The following is a 22,192-nucleotide window of genomic DNA, read 5'->3' on the forward strand; positions in this document are numbered from 1 at the left end:
AAAAGCTTGGACAGGTTTGATTCAGCAGTAGCCTTTTATGATTAAGTAATGAAAGCATTTGACATCAAGCTACAAAGAATGGTACAGCACTAAAGGAGGCCATTGGGCATATCATGCCTGTGCCAGCTCGTTGAAAAAGCTATCTAATTACTTCCTGTTCTTTCCCCATAGCTTTGCAAATTTTTCCTTTTCAAGTATATATCCTGTTCCTTATTGAATCTGCTTCTACCGCCCTTTCAGACAGCAAATTTCCGATCACAACAACTCGCTGTGTAAAAGTAATCTTCTCATCGCTCCCCCTTTTCTTTTGCCAATTATCTTAAATATGTGTCCTTTGCTTACCAACCCTCCTGCCAGTGGGAACGGTTTCTCCCGATCTATCAAAACCCCGCATGATTTTGAACACCTCTGTTAAATCTCCTCTTAACCTTCTCTGCTCCAAGGAGAACAACCCCAGCTTCTCCAGTCTCTGCACAGAACTGAAGCCCCTCACCCCTGGGACCATTCTAGTAAATCTCCTCCGCACCCTCTCCAAGGCCTTGACATCCTTCCCAAAGTGTGGTGCCCAGAATTGGACAAATTTGGACACTGTAACTACATTCTTACTCAGAAAAGCAGAGTCCAACTGGAAGAAAAAGTTCATCTTGCTACAAAATAAATGCTCAAACTAAAAGTGAAGTCCAAGGGCAACCGAGCTAAGTCGCACTCTATCTCTCTCACACTTCTGGTGTGTTTGTTTCCTGAATTCTTTATGGCTGTAGATCTGTACTCACACTAAACCGGGCATGCAACTTAAACTGTGACCCTTTGTCATTGTCTGCTATGTGCTAAAAACACACCATCTATCTTTCACGCGCTTTGACCAGCAACTGCATGCCCATTAACTCAATCACTGACACCACTGCAGTGTCACAGAAAGTTGCTTCTTGCCTCCACTCTTACTGCAGTGCTAGTTTACTTAGAATTAAAATGTTTCTCCTATTTTTTTTCTTCAGATAAGTTCGGAGCTGGGAAGCCAGGGAAACCAAATACGAATACCAGATTATAGTTTCACAATGCAAATTGTCACAGATACAATGATGGGCAACAAGATGGATGGACGCAATTCGTCTCGAGTCAGTTAAAGGACAGGTTCCATAGGTTATTCGACTGGGGAGGCATCACAGTCCAGTCCCGTCGCGACCTCATTTAACGTCCAAACGCATGAACTTTCCAGCAACAAGCACTGAAAGAAGAAAGAAAGACTTGCATTTTACATTTTATATAGAACTTTTTACGACCACCGGACATCCCAAAGTGCTTTACAGCCAATGAAGTACTTTTTGAAGTGTAGTCACTGTTGTAATGCAGGAAATGCAGCAGCCAATTTGCGCACAGCAAGCTCCCACAAACAGCAATGTGATAATAGAAACTTAGAAAAATAAGCGCAGGAGTAGGCCATTCGGCCCTTCGAGCCTGCTCCGCCATTCAATATGATCATGGCTGATCCTCTATCTCAATACCATATTCCCGCTCTCTCCCCATATCCCTTGATGCCTTTTGTGTCTAGAAATCTATCTATCTCCTTCTTAAATATATTCAGTGACTTGGCCTCCACAGCCTTCTGTGGTCGAGAATTCCACAGGTTCACCACCCTCTGAGTGAAGAAATTTCTCCTCATCTCAGTCCTAAATGTTCTACCCCGTATCCTGAGACTGTGACCCCTTGTTCTAGATCCCCCAGCCAGGGGAAACATCCTCCCTGCATCCAGTCAGTCTAGCCCTGTCAGAATATTATACATTTCAATGAGATCCCCTTTCATTCTTCTAAACTCTAGTGAATACAAGCCTAGTCGACCCAATCTCTCCTCATACAACAGTCCTGCCAGATAATCTTTTTTTCTTAGTGACGTTGATTGAGGGATAAATTTTTGGCCAGGACACCGGTGATAACTCCCCCCTGCTCTTGTTCTAAATAGTGCCATGGGATCTTGTATATACATCTGAGAGAGCAGACGGGGCCTTGGTTTAACTTCTCATATGAAAGGCGGCCTCTCCAATAGTTTAGCACTCCCTCAGTATTGCACTGGGAGTGTCAGCCTAGATTTTTGTGTACAAGTCTCTGGCGTGGGACTTGAGCCCACGACCTATTTAACTCCGAGGCGAGAGTGCTACCCATTTTAAAAAATATATACTTTATTGAACATTAAGAACATTTACAACATCTTGATCATTTCATTGTATGATACAAATCAATTCCGCCGCTCTGCACAGCCATTCCGCCACCACATTTTAACATCAAAACCTGAAGTTTAATTTGTCACCTGTAACATATATTAATCGATTGTACTTTAAAAATTGGTTGTAAAATACTATCCTTAAATTCCTTTCTGAATAAAACATCCACAGAGCCTTATAATGATCTTTTAGCTTATATTTAAAATACTCTTTTAGATTGATTCTCCTCCCCTTAAAAAAGAGAGCATTCCTTCTTTGCACAATCATGAATCTAGCCAAACTGAACATTAAATTAATTGCCGCTCCGCTAGACTCTGGCAGACTCTCCTGCAATCCCCATCTCAAAATTGAGTCCCACGGGATTCCCATTCTCGCTCTTCAGTCCCCACCCAGCAAAAAAGCTTCACACAACTGTCGAACGTAGTAATTAAAGTCATTTAACTGCGGACATAACACCAGTAAATGGGACAGAGTCTCATCCCGTGTCCCACACACTGGGCAAGTTGCCGCCTCCACTCGCCCAATCTTGCACAAGACCGTCATGGTAAAAATCCTGTTATGAGCCAATTTGAAATCCAGTTCAATCCACTCTGGACATTTTAAATTCACCCACACTCCCTTCCAAATCCTGTTGCAGTCCAGCTGTGGGTATATACTCTGCCAAAACTCCTGACCAGCAGGTGTCTTAAATCTCCATTCTCTAAATACCTCATAGAAATCTCGAGTATTACAGTTGTCAAATTGGATCAACTCTCCCCCTTTCTCCAGTACAAAGCTTGGAAAAGCAGGACGCATTTTACTTCCTTTGGAGATTTCCACATTTATTTCTTCCATCCAATCCTGTGGCATTGCTCTCACAATCTTCTCATACATAATTCCTATTGCTTTTTCCTCTACCTCCTGATCCTCCTCCCACACCATGTCCCTCACAATCGCTTCCGGCAACCAACCTGGAATCACCTCGTATAATACATCTTTCACAGATACAATCCCAGCTTTTATAAAAGCTTGATTAAATAAAACCTCTCCTTCGATGTTGACCCACCTGTTCAAAAATAAGGGCTGTTCTAAAAATTCCTCAGCCCCCTTGGGCATAAACTGCACACTTTTTAAAAATTGGGCCCAAGTCTCTACAACCCCTTATAAAACCTAGGGAGAAGTTTAATCGATTTCAAAAACATATTATTGTATTCCATATACAATATCCCCTGCCCTCCTATACTACTTTGTTTTAAAAATGCTCCAAACAACTCTTCCAAAAACTTGTATTTGACTTCTGAAGAAATCTCTTCACCCATTTGATTCTAAAGGATTTTTTCTTCAAATCAATATTTGGGAAATTGAGTCCTCCCTGATTTCTCCGTCCAATGATGGTATTGTAAGCCACCAAGGCTGGTTTCCCTTCCCATAAAAACCTCACACAAGCCTCTCAGATGGACTTTTCCACCCATTCAGGAATATCCTCCACCTTCAATAAGTACCATAGCTTAGATAGCAGGAGGGCAGACACCACTGTCGCTCTTCCTTGCACTTTCAACCACTTTCTTTCCCATCTTCCCAAAATCTTTTTAATTTTCATAACCTTCGGTTCCCAATTTAATCGATCCACTTCATCCTTGTCTTTCTTGCACCCCATATGCACCCCCAGAACTTCCAAAACCTCCACCACCTTAAAGGGACATTCCCCCAACCATTCCCCCCTACCCCTCCCTGCAACCAGGCATTGGGACTTACTATAATTCACTCTGGCTCCTGAAGCTCTACAATATTCCTCCACTACATCCATAGCTTTCCTCACTGACTCCCCATTTCTCAATGTTAAGGTTGTGTCATCTGCATATTGGTGTATCACCGACACCAGCCCAGAACTGGGGACCACAATCCCAACTACACCTTGTTTCTTTCGCATCATGTAACCTAATGGTTCTGCTACCAACGTGTACAACAATGGGGACAGGTGACAACCCTGTCTCACTGATCTCTGTATCGGAAAATACTTGGATAAAAAACCATTACATTTAACACAGCTAAATATGTTTGAATAAAAAATCCTTATCCACTGAATGAAATTTTCCTTGAAACCAAATGCTTCTAAATCACAGAATCACAGAAACCCCACAGTGCAGATAGAGGCCATCTCGGCCCATCGAGCCTGCACCGACACACACCCCACCCTATCCCCGCAACCCCACGTATTTAATCCCCCTAACACTAAGGATCAATTTATCATAGCCAATCAACCTAACCTGCACATCTTTGGACTGTGGGAGGAAACCGGAGCACCCGGAGGAAACCCACGCAAACACGGGGAGAATGTGCAAACTCCACACAGACAGTTACCCGAGGCCGGATTTGAACCCAGGTCTCTGGCACTGTGAGGCAACATTGCTAACCAATATGCCACCGTGCTGCCATCCTTCAATAAAAACTCATGAGAGACCCTATCAAAGGCTTACTCTTGATCTATCTTTAATACATAAGCTTCCCTCCCACTCTCTTCCATGAGCTCTATCGCATCTCAGATTAAGACCACAGAGTCTGCGATGTCCCGGCCTAGGACTCCATAGGACTGAGAGGGCCAAACTATCTGCAGTAACACCTCCTTCAAACGATTTGCCATAACCCTTGCCAAGATCTTATAATCCACATTTAATAATGTGATGGGCCTCCAATTCTTCAGATCCCGTCTATCCCCTTTATTTTTATATAAGCTAAGCTTATGATCCCTCTCCTCATAGATGGGGCCAGGCTTCCCTCAATTTTAATTTCCTTAAAAACTTCTAAGAGCAATGGACTTAAAATCTCGCAAAATTCTTTATAAAATTCTGCACTTAGTCCATCGGACCCTGGGCTTTTCCCCCCCTTCATTCCATTTATTGATACTTTTATTTCCGCTAATCCTACTTCTTTGTCACACATGCTTCTCTCATCCTCCTTTAAACCCTCTTCAGTAAAAGCAGTAACCTTCTCCATCGCCAAATTGGAAATGTCTTCTTTTGTATATAACTCTTGATAAAAGCTGCTAGCCGCCTCTAAATCTCCTCACTTTCATGAATGATCTTCTCCCCAACCTTCAACTCTTCAATTAATGATAATCTCTGTCGCAGCTTCTCTTGCTCCAGAAAATATCTCGTGCATCTTTCGCCCTCCAATGCATCTCTAGCCTTTGCATGGAGAATGGCCCTCTTGCATTTTTCAGCTTGCAATAATTCCCACTCTTCCTTTAGCACCCGGAACTTAGCCTCCGCTCCCTTATCCCCTCCGTCAACTGCTTTACAGACATCCGTAAACCTTTTATTTATATTCTCTTCTCGACGCTGGTTAGCTGCCGCCCTCTTTTTCCCATAACGTACCGAAAAAACTTTTACATCGTATTTGAAATTATCCCACCAAACTCTTCTTTCTTTCAAGAACAAAGGTTCCTTCCGAGCATCCTTTATTATATTTATAATCCCTTCTTTATAAGCAATTTCTTTCAGGTATTGATTGTTTAAAATCCACACCCCTGAACCGATCTTAACTCTGCTGTTCCTAATTCTAAGAACCAAAGCCGAGTGATCACTAAAAAATACTTTTTTATAATAAATCTCCATCACCTCAGAACTTAACCCTTCCTGCATTAACACAAAATCTATTCGGCTCTGTTTTAAAACATCACCCACCCAACCTGATCTGGAGAACTCCCTTTTTATGGGGTTCCGGTCCCTCCATAAGTCTCTCAAATTTAAATTTGCCATCATTTTTACAATCATCCCTCTGGAGTTATCATCCTTAAAGGTCACCTGGGCTGAAATGTCCATCCGAGATAAAAATACATTAAAATCCCCCACTATACAAGGATTTTCCACCTCTGCCGCTTCAGTAAATAACCCCCAAAAAACTCGCGACGCTTGCAATGGTCGTTCGGTGCATAGATATTAAAGAGATCGCAATTAAATCCCTCCATTTTTACCCTTAGCCGTAAAAATCTCCCCTCAGAGTCCTTGTCCGTCAAGGCAACGTTCTCTTTTATGGACGGACTCACCAAAACAGCCACACCTCTACGGTTATTGTTTGCACAACTCGCAAACACCTCTCCCTTCCAAACCTTCTGAACTCTTTCTAGGATATCCTCATCCCAAAAGGTTTCTTGCAGACACAACAAGTCCGTACCTTTAAAACCCTGCAACAACTGCTGCAATTTCTTCTCACCCCTCAGTCCGTTCACATTAATCGAGACCAATGTAATCATGGCTCCAAAGAAGGGAAGTATGCCTGATAATCTCCCCATCATTTAATCTCTGGCCCTTCCCTCCTCACATGCTCCTTCCCAACTTCTCAGGCAGCTGTTGCTTTTTCCTGCAGCTTCCGACTCTTTTTCCCCTCCTGTTTAAACTTTCCCTGCTGTTTCAGCCTCTTCCTTGCATTAAGTTTGGGCCCAGGAGCTGCCCTTCCTCCCTTCTTCTGCCCCTCACTAACCTTTCCCTTTTCACATGATGCCACCCCACCCTCGACTTCCATGTCTCTGTCCCCCTCTAATTCCTCACACTCAAGCTCTTCTGCAACCCCCTGTGCCTGCTCCCCGTCTGATACATAATCCTGCTCCCCGTCAGATACTTCATCTCCCACAGAGATTCTTCCTGCTATCACAGTTTCTCCCACTGTGCTGCTCCCTTCAACCACATCTCCACCTCTGACCCTTGCACCCTGTTCCCTCTCTCCATGGGGCAATGGCGCACCTAAATTGTTCCCTTCTGACATCTCTATCTCACCGATCCCATACTGCTGTCCCTTTAAGGCTCCTGCCTCTTGCTCACTCTCCCCGTCCTGCCCCCTCCCGCTCACCAAGATATCCGACTCCCCGCCTCTCACTGGAGCACCCACATCCACCACACACCCCGCTCCCGCCTCCTCTCCCCCCACAGCCACCAGACTCCCCAGGGGGAGCCGAACCGCACTAAGGCTTGAGTCTGCACTCGACCCTCGCTGCCCGCTGCTGTCTTTGTCCCCCTCCACAGCACTCGGCGTGTTTTCCGCCATCTCCATCCCGCCCTCCACTCCGCCATCCTCTGCCTCTTCCTGTGCTCCTTTCTCCTTTATTTTACCGGCTGTGTCCTCTGACTGCTCAGCTCCTCCAGCCGTTCCACTCTCATCTCCTTCTCCTTCTCCCATATCCTCATCACTCATATCGCTCCCTTCTGCCACACACTCACAGCAGGTGGGGCCTTTGTGACACACCCCACAGCTCTCCGCCTTGCAGCTCCGAGCGATATGTCCTGACTCACCGCAATTGTAACAATACAAATCTGGACAGTTTCTTACGAGATGGTCATGTCCCAGACAATAGTAGCACACCTTTACTTGGTTATCGTGCAGCACACGAAAGTACTGCACTCCTTCCAGTGTCTCGCACTTCATACTGTACGGCAAAGACCTCACCCACTCTGGGAACCGCACCTTTACATACCGGGTTCCGTCTGTTACCCGTGTTCCCGGATAGTACCTCCTCTTTATTTTAGAACAGATTTTAATGTCCCACGACTCCAACTTTTTGCTCAGCACTTCGTCCTCAATGTACACTGGCAAGTTCAAAAATGAAACCACCACCTCCTCTGAATATAGCAGAGTCACCTCCAAGAACTTCTCACCAACTTTCAGACTGAGTAGCAGTTTTTCCACCTCCTCACGGCCACTGACCGTCACCTCAAATCCCACATTCGGCTTTGGTCGGCAGGCAAAGCAGCTTCCCTCACCACTGTCCTCATGAACCGCCTGGATTATATCTCAGGCTCGAATCTTCTTATCTTCACACTGCACCACCACTGTATTTTCTTTACCAAACCTCCTGAGGTCCCGGCCCAAATCTTTGGGCCTTTTTTTCCTCCTTCCCACCACAGTTTCTTCCCTAATTAAATTCCTCTCAGGAATATTGTCCTCTGAGGGGCCCGGCACTCCGAACCCCTCAGCCGCCATCTGGTTGTTTTTTGTGGGCCATAAAGCCCCTAAAACCTGAAAACAACACCCCAAAACCCACCATCAACTTTTTACAAAACTCCCTCCAACACCCAGCTGCAATTAGGCAACCAGTAACACCTGGCTCACTCCTAGCCCCTCCCACCTAGAGAGTGCTGTCCACTGAGCCACTGGCTGACATGACTAGATCTTGATCTGGAGCTCAAACTGGCAGATCTTATTCTTTGACCACAATGACACCTCAGGGCAAAAAGCTATAGTTCATGAAGAGCAACTGTAGGAAGCAAAGTTTACTGAAAAATGAAACCTTCGACAATGTAACAGGATATTGACCGGGATATAAACCAGATCCATGAGGCCTATAGCATTGTATGTTCAGTGACCTATGGGTAAGAAAACACCTAACAAAGTTAACCTCGGCAAGAATTAGACAATGAAAGCTTCTTTTTAAAATTAGCATTAATGGCAGATATGGAGCAAAATTCAGTCGCACCTTCAGCTACCTTCAAGGCGAGCTACCGTCAACGGCTTTGGAGAAGCAGCACTCACGATTCCCGGGAAGTTCTTTGCACGCGACTTTCTAGATGTGGGGTTGCGCGTCTTGACAAAGGGTTTGACTCGAAACGTTGACTCTATTTTCTCTCCACGGATGTTGCCTGGCCTGCTGAGTTTTTCCAGCATTTTCTGTTGTTATTTCTAGATGCGGGGTTGCGCGTGCTGCTCTGTATCTAGTATTAAGATTAATGTTTTGGAACAATCATAAATGAGTGTTAATTGTCAGGCTTATTACTGCCTCTAGCTTTTCGAATCTGTTATTAAAAAGGATAATGGATTTATCTCTAAACGGAACAACGGCTGATTTTTCCTCATCCTAGCCCAGGGTACCAATAACCTTAATTGATTTGGTCCAGTAATTCCTTTGGTCTTGTATGGTACTGTATCTTGAACTCATCCATGCATAGTTTGGCACACTGGCATAGCAAAACATAAGGCAGAGAGTGAGAGAAATGTCATATTTGAGAAAAATGTTCTTGAATTAATGTGCAATATGCCCCAAATGTAAAAATTGCCTTCTGAAATGCCACAGACAGTGATTATTACTGCTGTTTCCTTTTATGGTAAACACATTCGGGTAGTGCGTTCAGTGGAACTGAATTGTGCTTGCTCGGGTGAACTACATGATTGACCTCACTAAAGATTTATTATTTTAGGAACTCCCAGATACCATTATAGTTTGCAGTAAATTGCAATTTATTTCTTCCAGGCTGTCAGGTCATTTTCTGCTTGTACCTTTAGCCTACCATCCTTGTTGTTATGACTCTCACTCTATCACTTAAAAGAACCTGTTAGCGGCAAGATTCCAGGTTCTCACAGACCTGGGAGACCTTAGATCAAATTAGGGAATTGATACAGGAACCAAGGTCGAGCAACCCTGTGTGTAACAGTTGCGAGTGGTGTCATTCACCACTTTCAGAGTGAAAATGAAGGACGTCTTCTACTGTGAGTTATGATGGGTTTGTTAATGGCCTCTGGATATAATATTAATATCTCTCAGCCCCAGCATGTTCACTTCCTCTCACCTCCTCAACCTTCTGCTTCCGCAGAGGCTCATTCCTTGCTTTCCACTCGCTACTCTATCACCAATTGCCCTTACCACCACCCCACCAACCCACACAATCACCTCGGGCATCTATCTGTTCCTCAACCTGCAAACAATGCAGCGGAAGATGTCCCAGTATTTTAAAAACCCCACTAACAATCATTCTAAAAGTTTACCTGCAATAGAGAACAATAATAATCAGAAGAAGCACAACAACTTGTATTTATATAGCGCCTTTAACGTAGTAAAACGTCCCAAGGCGCTTCACAGGAGCGATTATCAAACAAAATTTGACACCGAGCCACATAAGGAAATATTAGGGCAGATGAGCAAATGCTTGGTCAAAGAGGTAGGTTTTAAGCAGCGTCTTAAAGGAGGCGAGAGAGGGAGAGAGGCGGAGAGATTTAGGGAGAGTATTCCAGAGCTTAGGGCCTCGGCAGCTGAAGGCATGGCCACCAATGGTGGAGAGATGAAAATCGGGGATGCGCAAGAGGCCAGAATTGGAAGAGTGCAGAGATCTCGGAGGGCTGTAGGGATGGATGAGGTTACAGAGATAGAGAGGGGGGCAAAGCCATGAAGGGATTTGTAAACAAGGATGAGAATTGTAAAATTGAGGCGTTGCTTAACCAAGAGCCAATGTAGGTCGGCGAGAACAGGGCTACATTGTGTAGGGGGTGATGGGCGAACAGGTCTTGGTGCGAGCTAGGACACGGGCAGCCGAGCTTTGGTAGGATGCATGCAGCCGGGTGAACGGGACTTGGTAGGATACATGCAGCAGAGTTTTGGATGAGCTCAAGTTTATGGAGGGTGGAAGATGGGGGGCCAGACAGGAAAGCTATGAAATAGTCAAATCTAAAGGTAAACAACAACAACTTGTATTTATATAGCGCCTTTAATGTAGTAAAACGTCCCAAGGCACTTCGCAAGTGTGGTATGAGACAGAAATTTGACACCGAGCCACATAAGAAGAAATTATGGCAGATCAAAGAGGTAGCTTTTAAGGAGCGGCTTAAAGGAGGAAAGAGAGGTAGCGAGGTGGAGAGATTTAGAGAGGGTGTTCCAGGGCTTAGGGCCTAGGCAGCTGAAGGCACGGCCACTGATGGTTGAGCAATTATAAATCAGGGATGCTCAAGAGGGCAGAATTTGAGGAGCGCAGATATCTCTGGGGGGTTTGTGGGGCTGAAGGAGATTACAGAGATAGGGAGGGGTGAGGCCATGGAGGGATTGGAAATCAAGGATGAGAATTTTAAAATCGAGGTGCCGCTTAACCGGGAGCCAATGTAGGTCAACGAGCACAGGGGGTGATGGGCGAACAGGTCTTGGTGCGAGCTAGGACATGGGCAGCCGAGTTTTGGATGACCTCAAGTTTACGTAGGGTGGAATGTGGGAGGCCAGCCAGGAGTGCATTGGAATAGTCAAGTCTAGAGGTAACAAAGGCATGGATGAGGGTTTCAACAGCAGGTGGGCTGAGGCAAGGGGGGAGACAGGCGATGTTACGGAGGCGGAAGTAGGCGGTCTTGGCGATGGAGCGGATATGTGGTCGGAAGCTCATCACGGGCTATTGAACTATTAAATTCGCTGCACATAGGAAAATGAGCAAAAGGTTCAATGTATAAACTCAGTACCTCAGCCACTTCCAGTCTTTATCCCCTGTGTGAGTTAAAAAGCAAGTGAGTTTAGATTACCCCGAACACTTCTGTGATTGACTGTTTAAATATGTGCTTAGTAGCCCTTTATTTGAAAAAATTGATTTTTTAATAGTGCATGAGATAGGCTCCAGCATGAGAAATAGGAAAATGTAATCGAAGGGGTTCGATTTATGACACAGTCAATGCCTTTATAGGTACAGCACGTAATTCTCATGGAATGAAGACTTTGTTGCTGAAAATTCATCAGCACCTTTTCAAGACACAATTTAAAACTTGTATTCTCAGGGCCCTTTATTTATGCTTGAAGCAAAGGTGTCTTGTGGATGATATTGGTCCATAGTTCAGTTTGCAAGTCTTTCATGCTTTGTGCCTCTGATGTGAGCACACATTTGAGAAATCATTTGAAATACTTACACAGATATACACACACACACATACACAGAAACGCAAAAACACACATACACACACACACATGAATACATATATATACACAAACAGGTACACACAAACACACACGTATAAACATACACCTACACATATACATACATACACACACACATTTATATTTATATACATACACATATCAACTCACAGACATACATGTACACACACAAACATACCCACAAGAAAGAAAGATAGAAAGAGAGAAAGAAAGATAGAAAGAAAGAAATAAAAAAAGATAGAAAGGAAGGGAGAAAGGAAGGAAGGAAGGACGGACGCCTACCCACCAGCTTGCCTGCCTACCTACCTACCTCATGATGTCCCAAAACACTATACAGCCAATTAAATACTTTTGAAGTGTAGTCACTGTAGTAATGTAGGAAACGCAGCAGCCAATATGCGCACAGCAAGGTCCCACAAACAGCAAAGAGATGATGACCAGATAATTTGTTTTTAGGTGTTGGTTGAAGGATAAATATTGGCCAAGACACCGGGGAGAACTCCCCTGCTCTTCTTTGAAATAGTGCCATGGGAGAGCAGACGGGGCTTTGGATTAATGCCTCCCCGAAAGACGTCACCTCTGACACTCCCAGAACATAAGAACATAAGAAACAGGAGCAGGAGAGGCCAATCGGCCCCTCGAGCCTGCTCCGCCATTCAATAAGATCATGGCTGATCCGATCTTGGCCTCAACTCCACTTTCCCGCTCTCTCCCCATACCCCTCGACTCCCTTGTAGTTCAAATGTCCGTCAATCTCCTCCTTGAATATATTCAATGACTCCGCCTCCACAGCTCTCCGAGGTAGAGAATTCTAAAGATTCACAACCCTCTGAGAGAAGAAATTCCTCCTCATCTCCATCTTAAATGGGTGACCCTTATCCTGAAACTATGCCCCCTAGTTCTAGATACCCCCATTAGGGGAAACATCCTCTCAGCATCCACCCTGTCAATCCCCCTCAGAATCTTATATGTTTCAATAAGATCACCTCTCATTCTTCTAAACTCCAATGAGTATAGGCCCAACCTGCTCAACCTTTCGTCATACATCAAGTCAACCCCTTCATCCCAGGAATCAACCTCGTGAACCTTCTCTGAACTGCCTCCAATGCAAGTATATCCTTCCTTAAATATGGAGACCAAAACTGTACGCAGTACTCCAGGTGCGGTCTCACCAGCGCCCTGTAAAGTTGCATCAAAACTTCCCTACTTTTATACTCCATCCCCCTTGCAATAAAGGCCAACATTCCATTAGCCTTCCTAATTACTTGCTGTACCTGCATGCTAACTTTTTGCGTTTCATGTACAAGGACCCCCAGATCCCTTTGTACCGCAGCATTTTGTAGTCTCACTCCGTTTAAATAATAATTTGCTTTTTCATTCCCCCTTCAAAAGTGGATAACCTCACATTTTCCCACATTATACTCCATCTGCTAAATTTTTGCCCACTCACTTAACCTAACTATATCCCGTTGCAGACTCTTTGTGTCCTCACAACTTGCTAACCCACATATCTTTGTATCATCAGCAAATTTGGCTACGGTACACTTGGTCCCTTCATACAAGTCATTAATATAGATTGTAAATAGTTGAGGCCCCAGCACTGATCCCTGTGGCACCCCACTAGTTACTGACTGCCAACCGAAAAATGACCCATTTATCCCGACTCTGTGTTTTCTGTTAGTTAGCCAATCCCCTATCCATGCCAATATATTACCCCCAACCCCATGCGTTCTTATCTTGTGCAGTAATCTTTTATGTGGCACCTTATCGAATGCCTTCTGGAAATCCAAATACACTACATCTACTGGTTCCCCTTTATCCACCCTGTTTGTTACATCCTCAAAGAACTCCAGCAAATTTGTCAAACACGATTTCCCTTTCATAAAACCATGTTGACTCTGCTTGATTGTCTTATGATTTTCTAAATGTCCTGCTATTACCTCCTTAATAATGGATTCCAGCATTTTCCCAATGACAGATGTTAAGCTAACTGGCCTATAGTTTCCTGCTTTCTGTCTCCCTCCTTTCTTGAATAGTGGCATTACATTTGCGATTTTCCAATCCGCTGGGACCTCCAGAACCCAGAGAATTTGGTAGATTACAACCAACACATCCACTATCACTGCAGCCACTTCTTTTAATACCCTAGGATGCAGGCCATCAGGTCCAGGTGACTTGTTGGCCTTTAGCCCCATTAGTTTGCCTAGTACTTTTTCTCTAGTGATAGAGATTGTTTTAAGTTCCTCCCTCCCTATAGCCCCTAGATTATTATTATTGGGATGTTTTTAGTGTCTTCTACTGTGAAGATTGATCCAAAATAATTGTTTAGAGTCTCTGCTATTTCTCGATTTCCCATTATTAATTCCCCAGTCTCATCCTCTAAGGGACCAATGTTTACTTTAGCTACTCTCTTCCTTTTTATATACCTGTAGAAGCTCTTACTGTCTGTTTTTATATTATTTGCTAGCTTACTCTCATACTCTACCTTCTCCCTCTTTATAATTTTTGTAGTCATCCTTTGCTGGTTTCTAGAATTTCCCAATCCGCTGGCCTACCACTAATCCTAATCTTCGCAACATTGTATGCCTTTTCTTTCAATTTGAAACCATCCTTAAGTTCCTTAGTTAGCCACGGATGGTGCATCCTTCTCGTAGAGCCTTTCTTTCTCACTGGAATATACCTTTGCTGAGATTTATGAAATATATCCTTAAATGTCTGCCACTGCTGATCTACCATCTTACCCTTTAATCTATTTTCCCAGTCCACTTTAGCCAACTCTGTCCTCATACCCTTGTAATTGCCTTTATTTAAGTTTAGGACACTAGCTTCAGGCCCAAGTTTCTCACCCTGAAACTGAATTTGAAATTCTACCATGCTATGTTCACTCTTTCCTAGGGGATCCTTTACTATGAAATCATGAATTAATCCTGTCTCATTAGACATTACCAGATCTATAATAGCCTGTTCCCTGGTTGGTTCCTCAGCGTATTGCTCTAAGAAACCATGAAATGAACTGCCAGCCTAGATTATGTGCTCAAGTCTTTGGGGTTCTGTAATACATGCACGCACGTGCACACACAACACACACAAAACTAGGAAATGATTAAATATGGAATAAAATGTTGCCTTTCTGCTTTTAATGTCCTCTCTCTATTACAGATCTGATTGAAGTAGTACTACAAACTCTACTCCCTCTCTGCTCTCCCAATGTTAACTTTCAGGTCCTCATTCTTATTTTTAAGTCCCTCCATGGCCTCATCTGAGTGATCTTCTCTAGCCATATGTCCCAAACCAGTTCCTCTACTCCTAACATAAGAACATAAGAACATAAGAAATAGGAGCAGGAGTCGGCCATTCGGCCCCTCAAGCCTGCTCCGCCATTCAATAAGATCATGGCTGATCTGGTCTTGGCCTCAATGCCACTTTCCTGTCCGCTCCCCATAACCCTTCACTCCCTTATCATTCAAAAATCTGTCTATCTCCACCTTAAATATATTCAATGACCCAGCCTCCACAGCTCTCTGGGGTAGAGAATTCCAAAGATTTATGACCCTCTGAGAGAAGAAATTCCTCCTCATCTCCGTTTTAAATGGGCGACCCCTTATTCTGAAACTATGCCCCCTAGTTCTAGATTTTCCCATGAGGGGAAACATCCTCTCAGCATCTACCCTCTCAAGCCCCCTCAGAATGTTATACGTTTCAATAAGATCACCTCTCATTCTTCTAAACTTCAATGAGTATAGGCCCAACCTGCTCAACCTTTCTTTATAAGACAACCCCTTTATCTCAGGAATCAACCTAGTGAACCTTCTCTGAACTACCTCCAAAGCAAGTATATCCCTCCTTAAATAAGGAGACCAAAACTGTACGCAGTACTCCAGGTGTGGTCTCACCAACAGTTGTAGCAAAACTTCCCTACTTTTATACTCCATCCCCCTTGCAATAAAGGCCAACATTCCATTTGCCTTCCTAATTACTTGCTGTACCTGCATGCCAACTTTTTGTGTTCCACATACAAGGACCCCCAGATCCCTCTGTACTGCAGCATTTTGTAGTCTCTCTCCATTTAAATAATAATTTAACTTTTTGTTTTTCTTACCAAAGTTGATAACCTCACGTTTTCCCACATTATACTCCATCTGCCAATTGTTTGCCCACTCACTTAGCCTATCTATAGCCCATTGCAGGTTCTTTGTGTCCTCTTCACAACTTGCTTTTCCACCTATCTTTGTATCATCAGCAAATTTGGCTACATTGCACTCAGTTCCTAAGCCATTAATTGGTCCAGGCAGCGGGCGGTCGAGGGGGTCGTTCAGCCGGATTGCCTGCCTCTCTTCCGCGGCCATGTTCGCGCCCGGGTGGCCCTGGAGATGGAGCACGCGGTGTCCGCCGGCACGCTTGAGTATTTCCGTGACCGGTGGGCACTGCGGGGACTGGAGTGCATAATAAATTCAGACAACACGATTTTAATTTGATTTGTTTAAGTTTCATTTGAAGTTTGTTTAATTTACAGTCAAATTTGTTAATGTACCCGCCAAAAAGAGTACACTCAGTTCCTTCATCCAAGTCATTAATGTAGATTGTAAACAGCTGAGGCCCCAGCACTGATCCTGGTGGCACCTCACTAGTTACAGTTTGCCAACCTGAAAATGACCCATTTTTCCTGACTCTCTGTTTCCTGTTAGTTAGCTAATCCTCTATTCATGCTAATATATTACCCCAACCCCATGAGCTCTTATCTTGTGCAGTAACATTTTATGTGGCGCCTTATCAAATGCCTTCTGGAAATCCAAATAAACGAAGGCCTAGAAATTGGGTATAGCCCCGCTTGAGGCGTTAGAACTGGCGATGCGCAAAGTTTATAGCCAGACGAAACTTATCACCGCCTGGCACGATATTGGGTTGCATCGCCCCCAAAGGGGATTGAGGCGCTAAATCAGCCATTGCACAGTGCTCTTAAGGCGCAAAAGGTCAGGCGCTACTCAATATCGACGCGGACGGGCGCAGCGCAGGTGAACTCAATTACGGGAAAGCACGAGACCTACAGGCGCCGGCCGGCTCTTAAAGGGGTGGGTCAGTCAGACTGAACTTCAACACCCAACGCCCTGTAGGCCTCAGATTCGGCGCTCGCCCTTGTCTGGCGTTAGAAACTTGTTCATTATGGAGAAGGTTAGGCAGAGAGCAGAGCGCTTCAGCACTGAGGCTCTGGACCACTTGGTGGCTGCAGTTGAACACCGTCGAGAGGTCCTGAATCCGGATAATGGCAAGAGGCCAAATCAGAAGGCTTACCGACGATCTCGGAGGGAGGTTGCTGTGAGGGTGAATTCCAGCAGCATGGCGACCAGGACCCCTGTTCAGTGCAGGAAGAAATTCAACGACCTCACACGGATCGTTAGGGTGAGTGATGGTTTACCAAACTTGTGCTTCCCTCCATCTGCAGCTGACTTCGGGCACCCTGCTGCAATGATGCGCCAATGGCCATCTGTCAGTATGCACCCATGGCCCTTTCTGGCCACACACATGGACAGATGTCTCAAGGCCTCATGTAAGGGCTCTTGCACCATGGGGGGGCATGCGATGATGTCTCAAGGCCTCATGTAAGGGCTCTTGCACCATGGGGGGCATGCGATGAGGTCTCAAGGCCTCATGTAAGGGCTCTTGCACCATGGGGGGCATGCGATGAGGTCTCAAGGCCTCATGTAAGGGCTCTTGCACCATGGGGGGCATGCAATGAGGTCTCAAGGCATCATGTAACAGAACCTTCCCTTCTTTCCCCTGCAGTCCAAGATGGCGATGATTAGAAAAGAGCAGCGTCGAACCGGTGGCGGACCTGCACAAGTGGTCACTCTCACGGATCTGGAGGAGAGAGTGCACCAGATACTTGGAGGACGTCTGTCTGGTCCAGTGACCACTGCATCTGCCGACCCCATTACCGACAGCGAGGGTAAGACTCTCACCTTTTTCACCTGTTGCCTTCCACTTGGTCCCCCCGCCAGCATGCATCCTCAGGGTGCAGCCATGTCAGAGCCTTGCCGCAATCTGGCATGCCTTTCAGCAAACCTGTCCTTTTGCTAAAGCCACTCTTCCACCTCCCTACTTTCAGATGAATCAGCACCAACTCGGGCTCAACGCAGTGAAGCTGCCAGTGCCAGTGCCACCGGAGGCGAGGAGCAGGAGGAATCCGGACCAGCCGTTGCAGAATCCGGGGAGCGGACACATCTACAGACTGGGGATAGTAGTCCCCTGGAGGGGAGGGGGGGCGCTCTGAGGATGAACCAGTTGCCGGACCAAGCGGCATGCAGCAACGAACGGGGGATAGGCAAGTTCAGCCACCGTCTCCCCGGAGGGCAAGGCAGGTCGTGATGACTGCTGCACAGAGTGCAGATGAGGTCCGTCGCCTGGCAGAGATGAGCAAACAGGCCCGGGTCAGACACACGGAGCTGATGGCTGCAGTGGAGAAGATGCCTGAGTCAATAGATTCATTGGCTAGGAGTATGTTGGACTTCGGGGCAACAATGGAGATGACTCTGCAGGGCTTTGGGGCAACAATGGAGAGGACTCTCCAGGTGTTCGGGGAAACAATGGACAGGTCTATCCAGGGCTTCGGGGCCACAATGGACAGGACTATCCAGGGCTTCGGCCCAACAATGGAGAGGACTGTCCACGGCTTTGAGTCGGCAATGGAAAGGACTGTTCAGGGCTTTGGACAATCCCTGGAAAGGTCTGTGCAGGGCTTGTCCGAGGCAGTGGAGCGGTCGGCTCCTGCCTTGTCCGAAGCCATGGGAAGAACTGTCCAGGCCTTCTCCGAAGCACTGGCACCTGGCACACAGGTCCTCACTGTTGCCACGCAGTCACTTGCTGGGCTCCTCCACAGCCAGATTGACGCAACGCGATCTCTCACTGCAGCCACCCTCTCTGCATCAGATAGGATCACCCCGGGCCCTTCCACTCCCGTACAAGGCCAGGAATCCGTGGAGCCTGCGATTGTGGCGGATGAGCCGAGCCGCTCCCCTCAGATAGCCAGTGTGTCGTCCGACCATGGTGCAGGTGTCCTCTCTCGGCAGGAGATCATTGAACATGCCAGCGCTGGGACGCCTGCATTGCAGCTGCCACCACCTGCAGGCCACACTGCTTCCAGCCATGGTCACAGCAAGCATCCTGCGTCCGCACCCTCCAAGCCCAGAGGTCAGCCAGGCCGTACCTCAGGGGCTTCCGCGCTTCCAGACAGTCAGCAAGCGTCCCCCAGCCTTGAGCCCGCCACTGGGGTCCAATTACGTCGGAGCAGCAGGGAGGGTAGGGGCCGGGCGCGAAAGAGAAGTCGTTCTCCCTCAAGGGGCCAGTTGTAGAGGGAGGTGCTGAGATGTTTGTTTGTCCAAATTCAAGGACACCCTCAGCTGCTGTTATATTTGCAGAAGGTTTGTTGAGTTTTGCGGCTTTGCCGAACAGTTCACACTTATTTTGAAAGTTATGGTTTCTGCTCACATTACGTTGTTTAGCTGTAATGAAAGACTTTTGTGTCAATAAACAGAAGTTTCAATGTTGCATGGTGCATGTGACTACTTTCAGTGATGCTGGCATTCAGAGGCCCTCAAACATCCAAAGTGCGCATGAGTTAAGACTCTCATCATTCCGCCACAGGGGTGTCGAGACGAGTCCAGAGGAGCCTCTGACGTATGGACCTTCCACTTTCAGCAGCCCTTCCATCTTCCTCCTCCTCCTCCTCCTCCTCCGCCTGCTCTTCCTCCTCCTCCTCCTCCTCCTCCTCATACTCCTTCTCCTCCGCCTGCTTGTGCAGGGTCCAAGGGAAGGTAATGAATGGACGCGTTCGCCTATAAAGAACATCTGTCACTTGCCGGATGCAACAGCGGACTGCAGCCTGAGCGACAGTCACATTGTCCCCAATGGCTGACTGAAAGGATCCGTTGGCATAAAAATGGAGGCCATCAGTCAGTTTAGCCATCACGGACAGAGAGGTTCTGCAGCGTTCACGCGGCTGCAGATCCTGACCAAGCAGGTGGCACAAATCAGTAACAATGTCCCTCCAGATTCGGAGCCTTCGCAAACACTGCTCCTCCGACATGTCAAGGCTTGTCACCTGCTGCCTAAAGACCCTCGCAGCATCCCGTCGGATTGGCCAACCTCCATTGCCCCTCCTCCTTCTGGCCAATCCCGGCCCTCTCTCCCGCCATCTCTCTGCCCCTTCACAGTGTTGGGCGATGAGGCCGTCACCCTCCAAACAAGCTCCCATTCCGATGCCAGTTGGTCAAAAGGCTTTTAGGTGTAGTGCTGCAAGTGCTTCGGACAGGGTTGAAGGTCCCAAGTACTGTGAAGCTAAAATCCCAGAACTCCGCTCCACATTAGCTCGCCAACTCTCTCTAGCAGCGAGCGCAATGAGCAGGCCAAGTGGCAGAAGATTCTGCACTGAAGCTGTCCCCTTTAAATAGCGCCCCCCTACTCCGAGAAGGGCCTGTTGGCCCTCCCTCGAACTGTCACTAATAGCGCTGGGCGCTAAGGCTCCGGGCGCCACCCAATATGCGCTCAGGCGCTCCTAAAAGGCGTTGCACACTGAAATGACGTCATGAGCTGCTTGTGCTCACGGGCGCGTGCAAACACTTAGTGCAGGCGCTAAATGTATAGTCAATTTCTGAGTCGGCGCTATCCTCATAGCGTACGCCCCAACATAGGGCTTCGCCCCAATTCTAGGTCTCTTTAGGAGCTCAGCGCCGGCGCTACCAACCCAATTTCTAGGCCTAAATCTTTATCCTTCCCCTTTATCCACCCTGCTCGTTACATCCTCAAAGAACTCTAGCAAATTTGTCAAACATGATTTCCCTTTCATAAAACCATGCTGACTCTGCTTGACTGTATTATGATTTTCTAAATGTCCCACTGCTACTTCTTTAATAATGGACTCCAGCATTCTCTCAATGACAGATTTTTGGCTAACTGGTTTATAATTTATGCTTTCTGTCTCCCTCCTTTCTTGAATAGGGGTGTTACATTTGCAGTTTTCCAATCCACTGGGACCTCTCCAGAATCCATGGAAATTTTGGTAGATTACAATCAATGCAACCATTATCTCTGCAGCCACTTCTTTTAAGACACTAGTATGCAAGCCATCAGGTCTCTGTTCAAAGACTCTGCCATTTCCCTATTTCCCACTATTAGTTCCCCAGTCTCATCCGCTAAGGGACCAATGTTTACTTTAGTTACTCTCTTCCTTTTTATATACCTGTAGAAGCTCTTACTGTCTGTTTTTATATTTCTTACTTGTTTACTCTCATAATCTATCTTCTCTCTCTTTATTATTTTTTTAGTCGTCCTTTGCTGGTTTCTAAATATTTTCCAACCCTCTGGCCTACCCCTAATCTTTGCATCATTTTCTGCCTTTGTTTTCAATTGGTACCATCCTTAACTTCCTTAGTTAGCCACGGATGGTTCATTCTTCTCTTAGAGTCTATCTTTCTCACTGGAATATATCTTAGCTGAGAGTTATGAAATATCTCCTTAAATGTCTGCCACTGCTTACCTACGGTCTTAACCTTTAATCTATTTTCCCAGTCCACTTTAGCCAACTCTGTCTTCATTTCTTTGTAATTGCCTTTATTTAAGTTTAGGACATTAGTTTGAGACCCAAGTTTCTCACCTCAAACTGAATTTGAAATTCTAACATGCTATGATCACTCTTCCCTAGAGGATCCTTTACTATGAGATCATTAATTAATCCTATCTCATTACACATTACCCGATCTAAAATAGTCTGCTATCTGGTTGGTTCCAACAATGCTTGTCGCTCCGCTCCAACACCAGGGGCTGATTTTATTTTCCAGTCCTGGCCAACATTTATCCCTCAATCAACACTTCCAAAGCAGATTAACTGGTCTTTTACCACACTGTTGTTTGTGGGATCTTGCTGTGCGCCTACTGACTGCCTCGCTTGGCTACAAAACAACAGTGACCACACTTCAGAAGTGATTCATTGGCTATGAAGTGCCTTGCAATGTCCTGAAGACATCAAATGTCTCCAAACCCCTGAATTTACACTCAGTGAGGTATCACAAGTTGACGTGTATGGAAAAGAAAATAAGCACGGCTGCCCGAACTGATTCCACTCCCTTGTAGGCAGCTCGGCCTCCTACATAGTAGGCTACCCTCTCACTGCACTGGGCAGACCAGTTGAAGGAATATGGAATAAAACTAAAAGGTTAAAGGAAGGAATCAAAACATAGTATACAGGGATGCTGTATCGCCCAAGATAGTTGGCAAAAAGATTACACAGGAGAACAAGCTGACCACAGGTGGGCCAAGGTAGTTAATACCACCAGCAGCCTTT

The sequence above is a fragment of the Somniosus microcephalus genome, chromosome 10 (assembly GCF_052327205.1).
Source record: "Somniosus microcephalus isolate GS21.2 chromosome 10, FLI_Smic_1.0, whole genome shotgun sequence".
Lineage (NCBI taxonomy): Eukaryota > Metazoa > Chordata > Chondrichthyes > Squaliformes > Somniosidae > Somniosus > Somniosus microcephalus.